The sequence below is a fragment of the Girardinichthys multiradiatus genome, chromosome 6 (assembly GCF_021462225.1).
Source record: "Girardinichthys multiradiatus isolate DD_20200921_A chromosome 6, DD_fGirMul_XY1, whole genome shotgun sequence".
Classification (NCBI taxonomy): domain Eukaryota; kingdom Metazoa; phylum Chordata; class Actinopteri; order Cyprinodontiformes; family Goodeidae; genus Girardinichthys; species Girardinichthys multiradiatus.
Window position 1 is genome coordinate 30,438,044 of NC_061799.1, and position 17,082 is coordinate 30,455,125.

Genomic DNA, 17,082 nt, shown 5'->3' on the forward strand with positions numbered 1-17,082 from the left:
AGTGGTTCATTTGTTTCCTGTCCAGTGGATGATGGCCCAACAAGTGAAAAGTTGCAATTCTTATCCGCTGTGAAGCTGCATCTGTCTCATGCTAACAACTAGCCCTGCTGAGAAGGTATTAATTCTAGCAGGTAATCAGATGGGTGGCAGGTCAAACATATTATGATAGCTTGGAAAATTATTTGTGACATTCAGCTGGATCTTTGGGACCTGCACAGAAAGTGTTTAAAGCTGTTTTTACTTCCAACATGATTTTTAGTCTTCACCACACCAGTTAAGAAAGTCTCCATTCTTCTGTTAACATTTGATCCGTTTGTATAATTTTTTTATGTGTGTCATAAGGTAACTTTTTTATTATTTATCTATAGCGTACCGGTTAGTGATTAATGATGATTAAAGGTTTAGAATCCCTAAGTTCTTCCTTAACTATTAAATGGTTGTAAAATTAGTTGTCAACACTCCAAAGTACACAGTTGTATTTGATAAAATTTTCAGTACAAATTTGCCAATTGTCTTTCAGTCACTCAGCTCAAACATCACCTTTTGGGTGTGTCCCCTAAAGCGGCCATCATGTACTTCTTTTAAAAACTTGCCTTAATCACAGCTCTTTAATTTGGTTGATCAAGTGCATAGTCAAACCCAAACTAACTCAGCGAAAGGTAGAAAAATGTACAGATACATTATCTGTATACATGTCGTATGTGTATTACTTTACTGATACATTATTAATAATGTTGTGATTATAATTTTTTTGTAATTATCTACAGTATAAAAATGTGTTATATTAGACTCTCTTAAGCACGTGGGGTATGAATGTATATGCAGGATTACCTGTGGTCACATTGTGTAAAAACACTAAATGAGCCACTTTTACACTAATTTGCCTTTTCAAGTTTTGCTTTGTCTTTTAATCTTCATCTGTTATTCTCGCCTCCATAGCTAATCAGACATACAGCATAATTACAAATGGCTGTAACTAAGTCATTGCTGTCAGGTTTAAGTTACACATGTTTCTCTCATGTATCTTCCTTTTTAGTAAGTTTGCTTTGTCTTTTGGTCCTTTCTGTTAGATGTATAAAAATGTTACTTGGTAGTCAATAATCACCATTGCAGAAGGCAGTCAATATTAGGGATCTTTAAGGTAGAATATGTGATGAGCCAATTTTGCCCATTACCGACCTCGTTCATGGTGGTGTTGAGGTATGATCGATTGTGTCTGCAATTGTAAGACAGCTCAAGTTCCAGTAAAGGGGGTTGGTTGTTTTTTTTAGCTAATTGTTTTCATTTATTAGTATTTTCAGAGTAACTGGTTTGCAGTTTAGCCTGTCTTTTTGGCTGTTTCAATGATCCCATTCATATGGACCTGTCACTGGAAAGCTCCAGAATTTGTTTTGCTGTTCTCAGCTGCACCTATTACCAGAGGAAGCTTAACTTCAAAAGGTGTGTGTTAAAAACAGCTGCCAACAGATGAGAAACAAAGACAAATCTAAACTGTAGTAGACCATTAACAACCCTGTATGTCTGGTCCTTTTGCTCTGTCAACAAAAAGCCCACACAGGAAATTTCTTACCCTACGTTGTGACCTCCATTGCGGATGTGGTTTCCAGGACCTGTGGCCTTAAGGTCATTGGTGCCTATTGTGGGGGCATCCAGAGGACCCGCTGGCAGATGGAAGTTGTCAGGCTGAAGAAGAAGAAGGTCATAAGGGCTTGTCCTAGAGGACTTCTGAAGCAGCTGTCAGGTACCGAGTAACCAGGAGAACTGCAGCTTCTGTGGTTTCGGAAGCAAAAACATTGGCATGGGAGGAATTTGGAGAGGCTATAGAGAGAGACTTTTGGTTAAAAGTTCTAGAGAACCCTTTGGCGACACAGAAATGGGAAACATGGACCAACCCACGAGTATGCTTTGGGATTGGAACGGCAGGACCAGACTGAGGACATCCTCAGACGGTGGAAAGAGCACTTTGAGGATCTCCTCAATCCAGTCACTATGTCCTCCGCAGAGGAGGCAGAGCCAGTTATGGATGAGATTTAGGCTGAGTTGAAGGCTCTGAAGGCTCTGGACACTGGGGTGTTGCCATAGTTGACAAGCCTCTTCAGATTGGGGTGGTGGTCCCAGTTTTTAAGAAAGGGGACCGGGGAGTATGTTCCAATTATCAAGGGATTACACTTCTCAGCCTAGCTGTGAAAGCTTACTCTGGGATATTGGAGAGGAGACATTGTTGACTTGTAGTCAGATCTTCGCTAACCGGAAATATGCTTCTCTGGTCTACATGTGTTTTGTGGATCTGGAGAAGGCCTACAACCCGGGGTATTTTGTGAGGGGTGCCACAGGAGTATGGGGTATCTGGGTGACTCCACAGATGATGTGGTTCTGTTGGCTTCTTCAAGCCATGACCAAATTTTGCTACCTAGGAAAGTGGCTGGACTCAGCCTTAAAGGCAAGGTAAGGTAAGGAGCTCTGTCATGCAGGAGCTCTCCGCATCAATAGGAGTCAGCTGAGGTGCTTTGGGCAACTGATCAGAATGCACCCTGGGAGGAGACCCCAAGGGACGACCCAGACTCGCTAGAGGGACTATATATCTCGCCTGGCCTGGGAACAACTTGGGATCCTCCAGAATGAGCGGGAGAATGTCGGTGGTGAGAGAGATGTCTGGGGTTCTCTCCTGGACCTGTTGCCCCCACAGTCCAATTTCAGATAAGCAGAAAAGAATAGCTGGGTAATTGGATGAATGTTGTGGCAGGCCCAATGAAAAAAAAAAAAAAACACTAGCTTTTGTAAAGGATTAACAGCACTGCTAATAGGAGATCAGGTATGATTTTGGGTTTCAAAAATTTCAACTTCTGTAATCAAATCCTTTTATAATCGCTAATAGTTAACAGTAATTCCATCCCTGAACCAACAGAAAGTTGTTTCAACCCACAATAAATATTCAGTGATTCAAAAGAGTAGAAAATGCCAGATCAATATTGAATTAAATTATATTCCTACCTTTATATTATTGCTGCTAAATGGCTGCAAGATTGTCCTGGTCCCGCTGTACACGAGAAATGCTCTGCCTAATGACGAAGGCTGAGATGTGGCTGTGAGATTGGGCTTTATATCTGTTTTCCATCATAATGGTCACCCAATAAAACTCAATTTTGACACCAGATTTCTTTACAGCTATTAGAACACAAACAACTTCGACATTGATCTTCTGTTTTATGGGAGGCATGCAGTGACAATAGGCTGCCACATTAAGTTGATGTGTCACAGTCACACATTGCACCTGATTTTCTGGTTCAGTACAGGTCCTTCTCAAAATATTAGCATATTGTGATAAAGTTCATTATTTTCCATAATGTAATGATGAAACTTTAACATTCATATATTTTAGATTCATTGCACACTAACTGAAATATTTCAGGTCTTTTATTGTCTTAATACGGATGATTTTGGCATACAGCTCATGAAAACCCAAAATTCCTATCTCACAAAATTAGCATATTTCATCCGACCAATAAAAGAAAAGTGTTTTTAATACAAAAAACGTCAACCTTCAAATAATCATGTACAGTTATGCACTCAATACTTGGTCGGGAATCCTTTTGCAGAAATGACTGCTTCAATGCGGCGTGGCATGGAGGCAATCAGCCTGTGGCACTGCTGAGGTCTTATGGAGGCCCAGGATGCTTCGATAGCGGCCTTTAGCTCATCCAGAGTGTTGGGTCTTGAGTCTCTCAACGTTCTCTTCACAATATCCCACAGATTCTCTATGGGGTTCAGGTCAGGAGAGTTGGCAGGCCAATTGAGCACAGTGATACCATGGTCAGTAAACCATTTACCAGTGGTTTTGGCACTGTGAGCAGGTGCCAGGTCGTGCTGAAAAATGAAATCTTCATCTCCATAAAGCTTTTCAGCAGATGGAAGCATGAAGTGCTCCAAAATCTCCTGATAGCTAGCTGCATTGACCCTGCCCTTGATAAAACACAGTGGACCAACACCAGCAGCTGACACGGCACCCCAGACCATCACTGACTGTGGGTACTTGACACTGGACTTCTGTCATTTTGGCATTTCCTTCTCCCCAGTCTTCCTCCAGACTCTGGCACCTTGATTTCCGAATGACATGCAGAATTTGCTTTCATCCGAAAAAAGTACTTTGGACCACTGAGCAACAGTCCAGTGCTGCTTCTCTGTAGCCCAGGTCTGGGGAATGTGGCACCTGTAGCCCATTTCCTGCACACGCCTGTGCACGGTGGCTCTGGATGTTTCTACTCCAGACTCAGTCCACTGCTTCCGCAGGTCCCCCAAGGTCTGGAATCGGCCCTTCTCCACTATCTTTCTCAGGGTCCGGTCACCTCTTCTCGTTGTGCAGCGTTTTCTGCCACACTTTTTCCTTCCCACAGACTTCCCACTGAGGTGCCTTGATACAGCACTCTGGGAACAGCCTATTCGTTCAGAAATTTCTTTCTGTGTCTTACCCTCTTGCTTGAGGGTGTCAATAGTGGCCTTCTGGACAGCAGTCAGGTCGGCAGTCTTACCCATGATTGGGGTTTTGAGTGATGAACCAGGCTGGGAGTTTTAAAGGCCTCAGGAATCTTTTGCAGGTGTTTAGAGTTAACTCGTTGATTCAGATGATTAGGTTCATAGCTCGTTTAGAGACCCTTTTAATGATATGCTAATTTTGTGAGATAGGAATTTTGGGTTTTCATGAGCTGTATGCTAAAATCATCCGTATTAAGACAATAAAAGACCTGAAATATTTCAGTTAGTGTGCCATGAATCTAAAATATATGAATGTTAATTTTTCATCATGACATTAGGGAAAATAATGAACTTTATCACAATATGCTAATTTTTTGAGAAGGACCTGTATATGTACCAGAAAATATGAGGATGTGATGTTAAAGTGAAAATCATGATAATAGCTATGAAATTAAAGCACATGTACTCTTTTACCCCTGCCACTTAAATATAGAACTGATTCAGATTGATATGGCAGTTTGACACTCTGTGTGCATCCCGGTGCAAGACAGACAAAAAAATAAAGAGATATAGATATTATTTGGCTTCATAATTCTGGTGACATATTTTAGACAACAGAAAAAATATTATAAAGGAAGAAACCTTGCACTGTCTTATGTTTTTGCTGCACAAAGTATGGGTTTAAAAGAACTGAACCAGATGTAAAAATATATTTTTTTACATCTTAGAATTGTGTGTAAAAACTGGGTAAAAAATACAACACAGACATAAGAGTTTGAGAGATGTGTCACGTTTCATGTAAGCACATCAACAAACAGCACATTCTTAGCTGCACTTTGATCTGAGTTCTGTAAAAATCAGATATGCATTCTTTTTATGTTGGATTCCAAACTTTAACCTCTACCAAAGAACCTGCAGCACATCCTTTTCTTTTTTGAACAACAATTATCATATATAACCGATAAATAAAAACAAGTTTACGCAAACAGGTTTGCATGCATTCTCAAAATCAGGATCGGCCCATAAAAATCGGCTAAAAGACCTCTAAACAAAACCTGGAATTTGCATTATCTGTATATCTGTCACATTTTTGTTTTCACCAGTACTATAATTGTATCTAATGACACTAAAATAGAATTTCACCGCGCAGGGAACTCAAATACAGGAACCTTAGGAAACATCCTCTTTGTGAGAATTCAGCAAATAAAGATGAGTTGGAATGCCAAAACAATGAGATAACTATTAAGTACAAATGTTCTGTTTTTGTTTTCTGTGGATTACTTGTTACTTGTCCACTATAATTATTTTATTTAATAAGAAAGGAAAGCCAGTTTCTTCTTACTATAAAGCCTATAACTAAATTTAACTATCAGATCTAAAACTACCCAGTAATAAATCTTTATAATGTCTGTATAGTCTAAAACAATAACTGGAGAGTTTCTAATAGGGTCACTGCAAAATGGGGCCAATACTATAATGGGTAATCTCTAAGTAGGACAAGTTTAAATGACACCCAAATGTTCATTTTTTCCAAAGCTTGTAACTTTTCCAAGGTGAGGTTTTGATCTGGAGCAACGGTCCGTCCTGTCCTAACCATCTGCTCAGCTCTGAAGGCTGCGCTGCTGTCAGCACATTGTGCCCCGTCTACCCTTCTATCTATGACACACACACACACACACACCCACACACACACACACACACACACACACACACACACACACAGAAGTGCAAACACAGTTAGTCTGCTCTGTTTTTTTTCCCACCACCGCCTCCTCTTCCTCTCTTGTTGTCACTCCAGCTGGTGATTCTCTATGAGGGCTGTCAGATGCTTAGCTTCTTGATGCGGGGGCGAAGAGAGAGGAGACAGGGACGAATGGATGAATAAAAGATCACAGACTGATTCTCACCCTATTCTGTTCTTTAAAAAAACATTGACATTGATGTTTATGAAGTAATATAATGCAACAATGATCTGGACTGTGACAGAAGAAAATATTTAAGAAGTAGATGCATAAATGGAAAGTTTTGATAGATTCATCAAATATGCTTTGGGATGAGAAGAAAACCTGCAACAATCAATGAGTAAGTTGGACTGTAGACTTGCTGTTATTGGAGTCTGACTTTTGGGTTACTGAGTAAAGCCCTTTCCTAGAACATGTCAATATGTGTGTTGCAACACTGCTCACATCACGCTGTTCTTTTTCCATTTAAATCTAATTAACCTTATCTGACTGCACGTTTAAAATTCCCAAGAGAAGCTTGCTTAACAGCACATGAAACAGGTTTAGATATACTGTATTGCCAAAAGTACTGAGTCACCTCACCAAATCACCAAGTCCTGACCTACAACTTCTTAAACACCTTTGGGATGAATTAAAGCAGAGGTTGTAATTCTGGTTTTCTATCTATGAACACACTCCTAAACCTTGTGGAAGACGCTTACAGAATATTTAAAGCTGCTATTTGCTAGCATCGGTGGGGCCATCAAAAAATTGGACTTGAAAGATTGCAAACAGGATGTCATCAACATTCATGTAGATTTAAAAGTAGACAGAAAAATACTTTTGGAAGCAGTGTATATTTAACATTCAAACTGCTTACTAAGAGAGAAATTACACAAATCAATAGTAACAGTATGAGCACCTGGCTAATGTTGAGGGGGCTTTACTTTTGCCAATTACAACCCTTCCTATAGAAATGGACAAACAAGATCTGGGATTGTCCTGAAGTGCCTTAACGTTTGCCTATTGTTCATTGTAAAACAGCTCAGGTTGAGTCAAATTGGTTGAATAGCATCCTCGAACAACAATTTCCAAGTTTCATCGCACACAATTTTGGAGTGTACTATGATTGGGCCATTCTACCACATGAATATGCTCTGATCTAAACCATCCCATTGAAGCTCTGGCTGTATGTTTAGGGTCATGTGATGCTAGAAGCTGAACCTAAACCACAATCTCAAGTCTTTTGCAGCCTCTTCCAAGCTTTCCTCCAAGGATAACCCATAGCTCCATCCACTGTCCCATCAACTCTGACCAGCTCCCCTGTCCCTGCTGAAGAAAAACCTCACCACAGCATGATGCTGCCACCACTATGTTTCAATGTGGGGATGATGTTTTCAAGTTGATGTTAAAATGACATCAAATTTTCATGATAAATACAACTGGCTGTGCTTGCTGGGACCAGCCCATCTATCTCTCATCAGTTTTCCAGCTCTGATCCAGGCAGCTGTGATCCTCTTGACTTAAGGAAAACATTGCAGACTAACGGCTGCTGTCTCAGTATTGCTGCCACCACCAGCAATGCACCATTTTACCATATTATTTTATTTAATTTCCCTTTGGGATTAATAAAGTATTTTTGAATTGAATTGAATTTTGATATTAACGCTGTTTTTAATGCAAATTGGCTTCTACCTGAATCGTTTATCAATGATTCTCTTACAATAGATGACCGGAGACTTCCCCTTTCACGTCATTTCTGGGCGACTTTGGACTTGCAACATTTAACATCGAAATATGCTTATTTTGTGTCACAACTGTCTTTTATCACGTCTTTAGTCCTAACATCATTTCAATTACTGCCCAGTTTCTTCAATATTAAGATGTTTTCTTTCAGTTGCTGCTTTTGTAGGAAAACCATGTCACAGGCACTTTAAGACACAGTGTAGATAAAATTGTTCAGTTTTGGTCTCATCTGACCAGTGGACCATCTTCCACATTTTCTGTGTCCTCTACTTGCCTTGTGACAAACTACAAACAGGGATTTTTATGACCTTCTTTTAACAATTGCTTTTTTCTTACCACTCTTGTATAATGCCAGCTATATCAAGTGTATGGCTGGTTGTTCTCTGAATAGATGCTCCTATGAGTTGTGGATTTCTGCAGATTCTTTAGAGTTACAATGGCTGCTTTTCTGATTAATGCTTTCTTTCCTGATCTGCAGGTTTGGTTGGATGGCCATGTCTGGTCTGCATTTGTGCCACACACTTTCCACTTTTGAATCATAGAATAGTACTCATTGAGATGTTCCTCAACTTGGGATATTGTTTTATTATCCAACCCTGGTTAAAAATATTAATAATTTTATTCCTGATCTGTCTGCCTTGTTTCTTAGTGATTGTGTTGCACACTTATGTTCTTCAACAAACCTCTGAGGCCTTCACAGAACTGCTGGACATATACTGACATTAAATTACACATAGGTGAGCTCTATTTACTGTTTTGGTGGCTTCTGAAGGGAATTGGTTGCACTAGGTTTTATTTAGGAATATCACAGCTAAATGGGCCACTCAAGATTCACTTTTACAGTTGGCATATCACATAAATTCTCAGTTTTCTGTGAAATGAAACAAACATTCAAAGGATATGAGCACTTGCAAGGCACTGCAGATCCTTCAGTAGATAAAATTTGATTCCAAAATATTTTGTCAGACAACAAGTGTCCAATAGATGTCTGTGTTAATATCGAACACAGGTTTATCTCAGCAGAACATTCCTTTGTGACAAAATGAGCAGATAGCTGTGATCATACTGGAGCTGCTTGGTGTACTGAGCAACAGAGGCCTTATAGATTTTTCTGTGACCAGTCTTCCTCTGTGCTCAAACCAATTCCTCAAAGGCTCTGACTCTGACAGCGTCCTCGGTGGTGGAAACACCACCTCCTCCCTTGGCCTGTTCTCCTCCCCTGAATAAAAGGGAAAGTAATTCTGGGGTTTTGGGCGCCCTGAGGACCCCATCGCTTCATCATGATGGTTGAAAGTGGAGCTCGCTGTTGTAATTAGTGGGGTTAATATCCCAGGAAGCATCTCTAAATTAAATCTGTAACTCTGTGGCAATGTGGCTGAGTGATGCACCTGTTCATAGTAATTACAGATGCAGCCTGGGAGCGTGCTTGTAATGAGTTGGAATAGTCAACGTTGAATTGCTTTAAAGTCACATCCCACTAATTTGCTAAAAATATGTTTGGGAGTCCAAATGGAAACTATATTTAGTTTTGAAAAATGTTGTTTTCTGATTCTCAACCTTCTTTTTAAATGGGCTGCCCTAAGCTGTAATTTTTATGAGGTATTTCTTAAAATCCCTCTGCCCCTTTTATCTTTATTGTAGAGGAAAATATGGCAACAATTGGATAATTTAATCCCATGCTGTTCACAAGTCATCTTGACATTAATGCTTTTTATCTGGGACCACAGAATTTAATTACTTTGTTAAATTTATGATGAAATAAATAAACGTATTAATTTTAAAAATAACCAGCTTTGTCTTGGCTACAGATAAGGAATATATGGAGTAGTGTGTTTGGAATAATTATCCACCGAGTGAGCATACCCTCATTTGGAAAGAGAGCAAATAAATTAGAGTTGCAGAAACTGTGTAAGATCATACTGGGCATTATCTTACACAGGCTTGAACAGGTTTCTAGAAATTCCTTCTTTTTCCTGTGCAATATTGGTAAAACTGGAATTATTCTGTTCGTCAATGATTCAGAAAACCTAGTTTATTCTTTTATTGCTTTAAGACTTGACTATTGTAATTCTTTAACATCAGAATGTTTAAAACTTTCAATAAATTGATTTCAGCTCTTTAAAAATGCAGCAGTAAGAGTCCTGAGGAGAATTATATGGAGATAATATATTTATACAATTTAACTTTTAATTGTCACAATATAAAAAAATACTATACTTTCCTAAAAGAAAAGGAAATTTGAGTTTTGTTAATTTACCAATGGTCCTTGTCAATAAATATTTAGGAAGTCTGTTTCTTTCCTTTTACATGATGTCATAATTGTAAATAAAATGCATTGTGGGTTAGAAAGCAGAACTGAGTATGCCAGCTGCAGCCAGTAAAAACTACTAAACACCAAATAGCTTATTCTGCTAAATGAACCTTGTTTGGTGTTGTTTATTCCAGTGGTTCCCAACAATTTTTGATTTGTGTACCCCCTGGGCCATTTTGTTGTACCATGGGTGCCCCCTCAGTGAAACGTGTTGGCAAAAATAGAACGTACAACTGAATATTAAATAATTTTACTCAATCTCCTTAACTTGAACATGTAATTCTTATGCATTTTAATTCTTTTCAACTCAAATTAAACATAAAGATAACTCTGTTGCCATGAAAGTGGATAAGTAATCTAAATGAATACAGTCAGCATAAATAATAAACCTGCAATTGTTAAAACAAAACATGGAGCTCTTTTGAGAAAGTCCCCAATAAACAGAAATTTCAACTTAAACAAACAGGAACAGAACACTTAAAAATAATATGGCTCCATATATCAGTTTTACTTACTCTTCATTATTTAGCTGAGTTTTAATGAGACACCTGAGCTTGCTTGCCTTTGATAAGCTTTGATAGATCTGGAGGCAGCTGTTACCTTTCTCTTTCTCCTCCTCCTGGTAGTGGAGTGTCGTGCAGGTGAACAGCAATGACAGCCCTGCTCTAGTCTTTTCCACCTGTAGTTGTTTTACTGTTCCTTTTATCCTCTTTTGGTTGATAAAACCTTGGTGTATTTTACACCTGGGTCCTAATACAGCATCACACATCCAAGAATTACTCATACTAACTGATGATATTTACCCGTTATCTTGAAAATAATATATTAAATGTTTCCATGTACCCCCTGCAATGTGCTGACGTACCACTAGGGGTACAAGTACCCCCAGTTGGGAATCACTGGTTTATTTGATTAGATAATTGAAGTGTGATGTAACAGGACATATTGGCAATTTAACTATGTATCCATTAAACAAACAGGGACCTCAGTAGTGCATGGGAGTAACATACATAGCCACAACAGTCTGGCATCTTCTCCTCATGCTGGCCAGCGGCTTCGTCACACACTGTGGTGGGATGGCATCTCATTCTCCAACCAGCACTTGCTGTAAGTCAGCCCTAGTTGTTGTCTTGGTCACTCTGGCTCAAACAGCCATGCCAAAGCTGATCCTGCTAGTGTCCCGCAAGGAGGTCGAGGTCAGGACAACAGACTGGCCATTCCATTCTTTCCGCTCTCTAAGTCTGAAAGTAGTCTCTGATTCCTATAGAGGTGAGAGTTGACATCTCAAAGGACAGAGATTATTCCTTAAGATTGGAGTTTTGGAAATCCCGCTGTTGCAGAATTTCATCTTGATATCCTTCTTCATTGAGATTGCCCCCACTGGGAAAACGTCTTGTTTTTCTTAGTTCAATCACACTCTCTCTACCAAAAGTTGTTTGGTATTGGCAGAGAGGATTTGGCAAGTTTTTCATGAGGGCGACCCACGTATTTTACTCTGCTGCTCGACTCGCAAAGGCATTGTCCCTTACAGAAGTGGCACCATTTAAGGGGAAATAAACCTTTTGTTGTGTATATAATTTACTACCAAGAAGCATTGTTACAAAGACATAATTGACCAACCACACGGTTTTTTGCTAGGTATTTTTTTGGGTAACAAATAGGAATTAAATGTACTAATAGGTGTTGATTTGTAAAGTGCCTTGTGGAACCCCTATTTCTGCTGTAAGTAGCTAACTGTAAGCCAAGCTAACTAATAAAAAATGTTTATGCCTAAACCCAACTACTACTGACAGAAAATTAAAAGATTAAAGCACGTCCTTAATTTTCTCTTTGAACTTCGGCAGGGGAAGAGCTCAGTATGCAACTCAGCACCGAAGCCCCCTATCTATAGCAGCAGTTTTGAAAATCTCCTGAATGTCTTTTAAATTAGTTGCTTAATAAACATGTTACATCAGCATTTTTTTCTGCTCTGGATTGACTGGTTTTGGGCCCAGTCATGAATGGAGAAAAACCTCTGAATTACACAAACAGACTGATAATACTCTGAATCCCAGAATGCACATCATTACCTACCTTCAGGACAGCTCCAGGAAGGAGGAGTCACAGCTGGAATCCCCATGACGTCACAGTACAAAAGTGAATTTATATTTATATCTGCTCATTCACCTTCTTGTGAGAGGCCATAAAATGTTCCTTGCCACCATGTCTGTAGTACATCAACCAATTCCAAAAATAGTTAACATTAAAAATAAATTGTCTAAAAGGTTATTTTTTAATTTGTAAACACTGAACTGTGATATCACCGCATCATTTTATTTGTTATGGATTTCAGTTTTACTCCTCGTTTCCATTTTGTAGTTTATTAAATTCTCATTCTTTTCAGTATTACTTATTAATTAGTTGAGTGTTACTAGTCTCATTAAATAGCTTGTTGACTGATATATTGAGATTGTTCAGTAAATAAATTCTTATCTTTTGGAGAGAAGTTGTTAAACATGTGCAGGGCTGCCGTTACCAAATGCCAATGCTCAAATCAACCCTTTTATCTGTTGTTCCATAACACTATGCCACATTGGGCTGGGATTAAAGGCCAGAGCATAGTCAGGTGTACTTTACTCGGAGACGTATGTGCAGACTTCGCGCAAGCTCAAGGCGGATGTCCGCCGACATGTCTTGGCAAGGCAAAATTTTTATGACCGCAAACGTGTTGTCACACAATAAACTGCTCAGTGGGAAAAAGTCTCTACATCGAATGGTTTTATAGGTGACACTGAGCAACAGGTCGCGAGGACCTGCAGTACCAATGCCACTCTTTGCGTCGCACTGACAGGTGTATTCCCCTTCTTCTTCCTTAGTGTGGTTTAATGGGATTTTAACTGCATTAGGTCCCAGTACTCAAAGGAACACAAGAAAGCTTCCCCTCCATCCCTGAATGTATCCTCCACTTTCAGTCTGCTCTGACAAATTTCTCCAACCCTTTGAGGCTGCCTGTCTGCGTAAGTATGTGCTCAGGCAAGATGGCCTTCTGCACTAATTGAAGTCAATGACACTAGCTGCAGGGGTGCGTGAACAAACTGCGTCTCCATGGAAACACATGCTGGTAAGTGTGTCCATTGAGGAGCCTGCAGTGCTATACAGGATTGGCTACGTGGAATCACTCAAAGTCCCTCACCATGAGAAGGGAGAGTAAAAATCAGGCTCATATGGAGAAGAGGAAACAGGAAGCTCGACGTATACATTCTCAGTCGAGTCTTGCTAAGATACATAAAACACACCACAAATTCTGGAAAGCAGATCAAACAAGTGATGAATATGGGCTAAAGATCCACATCAATAAGACACATTTAATCAATGGGTAAATGAGAAAAGAATGGCAAAGTGGTCAGATCTTTATTGTTAGTGGTAAAACAAAAAGTACAGATAAACACTGCATGCTGGTAAACTGATTCACACAAATTACTGTTTCAGAATGTTTCTGGTTTGAACACAAGTATGTTAGCGTGGAGTTGTTAATATGTTGTTGCTCTGCCTCTACATGTTTCCTACCATTAAACTTGTGGTTACATGTTCCACTGTGTCAACCTGATGATTTAGGCCGCTTGATACCAACTGAAATCGTACCCGAGTCTGTGTCTAGTGACGTGAATTAGGAAAAATGTTCTTTATGATGGCAAAAATAGCAACGTAAGAGGATTGTGCGTTACTGTACACCTAAAAAACATAAATGACTCACTATAATGAAATGGTTTGGGAACAGGCTGATAAACTGATACTGGTGATGACATACTGGTCACAAAAAACACTGAATAAAATGTTTTTTATGCTTTTATAAAACCAGTGACGGGGACTCTCAAAACTCATTCTCCCAGACAGAAACACTCAATATGTCCAAAAAAACGTCTCACAATAATTCAGCCTGATATATACATAAAAAAACTAAAGATTTATAAACCACACAAGTCAAACCCTGTCAGACCTTCTGACAGCTGTTGACAGTCTGTATTCGCATAATATTGTCAAAACCAGATTAAGGCGAATTTGTTGTAATTTTTATGTCATAGTTCACAAATATTTTACAGTGTAGTTCTAAAATATGTCATTTAGTAATTGCACTAACACTAAACTATCTCAATTATTGTAATAGAATTTATACACTTTGCTGTCAAAACGTATTTGCCCTCTTATAGATTTCTTTTGTTTTGTATTCTTTTTTAACATATAATGTTTCAAATCAAAAAAAGTATTTTAATAACATAATAATGAAAATATAAACGTTTTGGTGAGCGTGAACAAGGATAACAATGTCAGAAATGCTCGTTTTTCTCATTTTGAGCTGGATGGTGTAAACACTCATCCCTACCATATATGCACAATGAGGTTGCAAGATGAAAACCCCTACTGTGTTAGCACACAGGGAGGTGATGTGAGTTTTTCATCAGCATTGTTTGTTTGCTGGCTTCTTTTTTTTATTTTTTTAGAAATAAGCCAAAACGTTCTCCCGCAAATTCTTGCAAAAACATGCCAAAGGATACTGTGGCTACATACTAACCAAGCAGTCACATCTTATGCCAAAGCAGCACCAGTCTTCTTTCAGTACAGTTCTTGCCCAGAGAATTTCCAAACATCTATGCTACAAGCTATACATTCTGCAGACATACTTGCATTTGTTAACCATCTGCCAAGTTATTCCAACCAAAAATAATTATACGGAAAAAAAGTTTCACTGTTGTTTCGAAATTTACTAGATCATCAAGATGTTTTTTGGTAACTGAGAAATAGGTATTTGCATTCTTTTTGGTCAGTGGTGGTTTTATCCTTCGGGCTCTTCTATTGATGAAAGTTTTGCGTAGTCTATTTGTTTTTTTGTTGAATCATGAACACTGACCTAACTGGGGCAACGAGGTCTGCAGTGTCGGCCACTCTTAAAAAGGTTCATCACTGTTCCATGTTTTCTCCATTTGTGGATAATGGCTCTGATAATGACTCGCTGTAGTCCCAAAGCCTTTGTCTTTGTAACCATTATGTAAATCCTTGACTTCATTAAGTCTGGATTTAATTTTTTTTATCTAGAACTGGATCATTGAACTAATGAAAACAACATAAATCGTATTTATGCATATCTGCATGTGGAATCTTATACATTCCTCCATAAAAGGTAAAAACAAAAGCCTGCATGGACCAGAGATTAATGTGCAGTACAGCTCTGTAACAACCCTGCTAGTGTATAGACTGTATGCCGTGACTGTTGTGTCAACTGCAGTTCAGTATTCTACCTTTAGGGTAGACCGAAAGGCACATTATTAACACTGCAGTAAATCAAACTTGCTCCTTATTATTACTCATCATGTTAATCCTGTTATATTTCTAATTAAATGTTTTTCATTAAATTTATTATTTTGGCTTTATGATGTTAATATTTATAAAATTTGTTGTGTAGGACCAATATCCACATGTTCTCTTACTAAAACATAATTGAACGAAAATCTTTTATACAGACACGTTCATTTTTCCCTTTGTCACCTTGACATCCAGGAAGGAAAAAAAAAAATGTATCCAACAGGTTCAGTCTTTCAAAACGGCAGCTATTACTTTGTGCCACTTGAGGCGGCCTAGTTTGAAATCATTGAATTTTATGCCAATACAGCCTGAGAAAAAAACACAAAGAGGGATGACTACAGTAAGCAGTTTGATTACTGTGATTGGTGAAGCTGAAACAGCATTGAAATAACTGTAGATATATCTGGGGAGGCAAAAACAATCATGAAAACATTTTTCAGTTTTTTCCTGCGAGAGGCGTGACACTGCTTCTTTTAATGTCCCGCACAAGGACAGAGATTGCATGGCCTCTGCAGGGGATTTATTCCAGAAATCAACACTTTTTAGTATGAGAAATTTCTTTTTCATCTCTGATCTTTTTAGATGTTGTGTGCAGAGGTTGCTTTAACAGTGTTGCCATGGAAACAGCAGCCATCAAGACACTCTTCCAGCCTCTACCTCCACATATAAGGAAGGCTGTAATGAACACCTCTGCCCCCCCCTGCTCGTTTACATCTATATATGATTTAAAGCAATAGGACAGGGTGTCTGTGGGTGGATTAATGTTGAAGTAAAAATAAGAAATGAATGTGGCTTTCAGGCAAGGACTTGTATAAATAACCATCCATGCAGGATATTTATATTTCCTTTCTTGAACCTGCTCCTGCTTTTCTTCGTAAACATGTTTCTGCTATTGATCGCTGTGCCGGATCCATGTTCCAGACCTTCTGAAACTCTTACTCATTCATCATAACAGCTCTGCCAAGCCCAGTTGAGATGCTGCAGGGTAACAAAATAAATAATAAAAAGCAGAGAAGCCAAACTCTTCACCTGACAAGCGAGAGGATAACATCACTATTGTTGCTGATACTTGCAGAAAATTCTTAGTATCTCAGCACAAGATGACAACTTAATTTAGAAAACAGGCACAATCTTAAACACAGCAAACATTTCGCTTTTGGCTTCATTTGCAAATGCTTTAAACATTTAATATTTCTGCATTATTATATAAACATTTGTATTTTATATGAACAGAAGTTATTAGCAGCTCTTCCTGTTAAAACGCAGTAAGAAATTCTCAACAGTTGGTTGTCTGATGGTAAATGTTGTAATTACGATGTAATTATAAGATTTACATCATATCGAGTAGAAAAAGGTCATCTTCTTAGAATAAAATGTGTGTCATAAACTAATAAAGCATGAACAAACTGTACTTTGCTACTTGGCAATATAATGCTATTGCTTTGGTAATAAACAATGACTTGGTGGGCTTATTTGATGCAAAAGCTGGACATATAG